Source organism: Cryptomeria japonica, chromosome 4, assembly GCF_030272615.1.
Source record: "Cryptomeria japonica chromosome 4, Sugi_1.0, whole genome shotgun sequence".
Classification (NCBI taxonomy): domain Eukaryota; kingdom Viridiplantae; phylum Streptophyta; class Pinopsida; order Cupressales; family Cupressaceae; genus Cryptomeria; species Cryptomeria japonica.
Genome location: NC_081408.1, coordinates 673,079,691 through 673,083,803, shown reverse-complemented (window position 1 = coordinate 673,083,803; position 4,113 = coordinate 673,079,691). Strand labels below are relative to the sequence as shown.

General features: G+C 36.1%; 1 pseudogene; it reads left to right on the top strand.

Annotated features, from left to right (window-relative positions):
* Nucleotides 1–453: 453 nt before the first annotated feature.
* On the top strand, nt 454–2,123 carry LOC131874809 (uncharacterized; annotated as a pseudogene).
* Nucleotides 2,124–4,113: the final 1,990 nt, after the last annotated feature.

The window sequence follows — 4,113 nt, the reverse complement described above, 5'->3', positions numbered from 1 at the left end:
ACAAAAGATCATGGGGGTTTGACTAGAGATATTGAATAAGAGATAGACTTCTACTGCTGCATTAAAAGCATTGGCATGTTCTTCATTTATTGATGTAAACTCTTTGTGATGCCACCACAACCAACAAAGGTGTAAAAAGTTGTTTGCAATGCATGGATTTTTAGGATTGTCCTTTGAGAAAACAGAATTAAAGTATGGAAGCAGGATCTGCCAGCTCCTGAGGGAATCTTGATGAAAAATAACTATAAAATATTTGGGCGAGCTTATATGAAAAAACTCATGCTTCCTGATGGGTTTATGTACAGAAATAAGCAGGAATTAAGTGGTAAAGGGGATTTTGGAAACAAGAGGGACAGAGAGGCAGTGGAAGTGAAAACTTCTGGTGTTGTATCTGCTCCATCTCAGAATGGGAATGGCGAAGGTGTTGTAAGAGGAGCTAAGAAGGGTGTTGGAAGAAGTGGGGGTGTTTACATTCCCCCATTTAAGCTAGCTCAAATGATGAAAGATGTGGAAGACAAGAGCAGTGTGGAATACCAGCACCTGACATGGGATGCCCTTTGAAAGAGTATCAATGGGTTAGTAAATAAGGTAAATGCATCTAACATCAAGAACATCATTCTAGAGTTGTTTGCAGAGAATCTCATTCGTGGGAGGGGTCTATTTTGTAGGTCTTGTATGAAATCCCAAATGGCATCCCCTAGATTTACAAATGTTTTTGTTGCGTTGATTGTTGTGGTAAATACAAAATTTCCTAAAGTTGGCAATCTGCTTTTGCAAAGAATTATTTTGCAGCTTAAGAGGGCATACAAACACAATGACAAGCACATGTTGATACCAGCAGCCAAATTCATAGCTCATTTAGTGAATCAACAAGTTGCACATGAGATAATTGCCTTGGAACTTCTCACCCTTTTACTAGAGAACCCCACAGATGACAGTGTAGAGGTTGTTGTTGGATTCGTGAAAGAATGTGGTTCTTTGTTGCAAGACCTTTCACCCAAAGGTCTCTATGGGATTTTTGAAAGATTTAGAAGTATTCTCCATGAGGGGGAAATTGACAAATGAGTACAGTTTTTAATTGAAGGCCTTTTTGCAATTCGTAAAGCTAAGTTTGAGGGTCATCCAGTTGTGCGTCCAGACAGTTAACACATGAAGTTTTCCTAGAAGATGAACTTGATCAAGAAGTTGGTTTGGATGTTTTCAAGCCAGATCCTAATTTCTTAGAGCATGAAGCAACCTATGAAAAACTGAAGAAAGATATCCTTGGAGATGCTTCTTCAGATGAAGCAGAAGGGGAGAATGATTCAGGTGATGATTCAGATGATGATGATAATGATGATGAAGAGGAAGGTGAGGAAGCACTGAGAATACAAGATGAGACAGAGACAAACTTGGTCAATTTAAGACGTTCAATTTATTTGACAATCATGTCAAGTGTTGATTTTGAGGAAGTTGGTCATAAGCTACTAAAGATCAAGCTTGAACCTAATCAAGAGAGAACATACCTTCATTGTTATGGTCTTCTTGGGCAAAGATTTTGTATGATCAATAAAATTTATGAGGAATTTTTTGATAAGTATTTTGTACAATAGTATTCTATGATACACAGACTGGAAACAAATAAACTGCGTAATGTTGCAAAGTTTTTGGCCCACTTACTTGGCACAAATGCTCTTCCATGGCATTGTCTTGCTTATATACGTCTGACAGAGGAAGCTACTACTTCCTCTTCCCATATTTTTATAAAGATTCTCTTGCAGGAGCTGGCAGAGCAGCTTGGTATATTGTTGCTTAATGAAAGGTTGAACGATCCAACAATGCAGGAGTCTTTTGATTCAATTTCTCCAAAGGACAATCCCAAAAATTCATGGTTTGCTATCAATTTCTTTACTTCTATTGGTCTTGGTGGTATCACTGAGAGTTTACGTGAGTATTTGAAGAATATGCCAAGGCTTGTAATGCAGTAGCAAAAGTCTATTCCTGAGTCAGATGAATCTACCTCTAATGATGATTCTTCTAGTTCATCAGGTTTGTCAGATTCTGATACATCAGACTCAGATTTTGAGAGTGAAACTGATAGTGAGAGCAGTAAGGAGTCACCAAGAAAGAAAAATAATTCAAAGAATGACAATGAGTATGAAAAAATAAGAAGAAAGAAAAGGGCGAGGGCATCTGACTCGAAGGATGGAAGTGACGGTGAAAAAATCAGAAGGAAAAAGAAAAGGAATTAAAAATCTTTCTAGTCAGTTATTCAAGGCTCCAGTAGACACCGTTTTCTTGGACTGTGACAAACAAAAGAATCACTCCCAAGTGCTTTGGTTTTATAACAGATGATTATAAGATGCTACAATGTTGTCTTATGTATTTTAATAGCCATGGGTTTTAGAGTTTTGTACTTGATAGGTAATGGATAAACAGTGTTAGGAGGAGAAAATATTGAAGGCCAAGTGCAGATTGTGATAATACTAGATCAATGAATCCTGTTATTTATTGAGTATTTCTTGTTTTCCATGTTGTGTGATGTACCATAAGAAAACTATAGATCTAAATTCAATAAGATGCTTTGTTCAATGATGATAATTTCTATTTTCTTACCTATGAAGAAAGACCATGTCAGACAATATCAACGAACAACAAAATAAGGAGACAATTGCTAGATTGTGCTCTAACTTGAAAAGAAAAGGTGATGGAAAATGTTATTGTCCGTGCAAAATTTGCAAGGGGTTAAAGACTAGAAGACTTCTAATCAAAATAGCAAAGAAAAATTGTAGGCTGCATGCTCACATTGAAGGTGGACATGATTATCATCCATTGGTAATTTTTGCATTATATCATTTTGACAATTTATATACATAATAAATCACGTGATGATGAGATCATGATCATGGTTTATTTATGTTTATCAATTTTATATAGGTCGAGCACCCCAGAGAACATGGTATGGATCAACACAACCCTGAGAATATGGTTTTCAAAGTGGACGAACATGGAGGTGTGAATATCAAAGCTGAAGATAATGATCCCATGGAAGATGGCGATCATAAGCCAGAAAACACAATTGAAGATGATGGTACAAATACATTGATCCATGACTCATTTAGTACTTGCGCAGCTGATCATGATGATGAAGATGACCTTGATGTTGTTCATGATGTCCCTCTACTTGAGAAGGCATCTGAGGCCCTTTACGAAGGCTTGCAGGCAACTCTTCTCTCCGATGTATTGTTGTTGGTGAACTTGAAGGTTATGAATGGTTTATCCAACATAACAATGTCACGTATGTTAAGGTATGTCATATATGTCATAATAAACTGTGAATCATGTTGTACCATTAATATTCTTTATTATAACAAATTATATTTTTTTGTTGTAGATTGATAGGTGAGTTTTTGTTACCACCATCAAATATTCTACCTCGCTCATACCGAGAATTATCTGCCGTTATGAAAGATATTGGAATGGAGTATCAAGCAATAGATGCTTGTCCTAATGATCATATTATATATCACAAACAACATAAATTTTGAACTGAATGTCCTGAATGTCATATCAGTAGATATCGAACAGATCAAATAACAAAAAGGGTTCCTCGCAAGGTTCTTCGCTATATTCCCATTATTCCATGTAGGCAACGATTATTCAAGTGCACTAGCTTGGCACAATTTATGGATTACCATGAATGCAATAGAAGTCGAGATGACATTATTCAAATTCCTACGGATGGTTCAACATTTATGGACATAGAGGAAAAGTGGGTACACTTTAAAGAAGAACCTCGTAATCTTAGGCTTTCATTGGCAACAAACGGTGTCAATCCATTTGGAGAGATGAGATATGTTTACTCAATGTGGCTTGTTTTTGTTATCAACAATAACATTCCTCCATGGATGTCAATAAAGAGGGAGCATATAATGTTGGCAATGATTGTTCCAGGTATTTTATCATTTAAATATAGTCATCTAAATTTAATTATAAATATTGCAGTAAAATGGTCATAATAATTATGTAACGTTTTTGTTCATTCAATTAGGTAAGTACCAAGTTAAAGATATGAATGTATATATCGAGCCTCTTATCGACGAGTTGCTAGAGTTATGGAATGGTGTCACTATG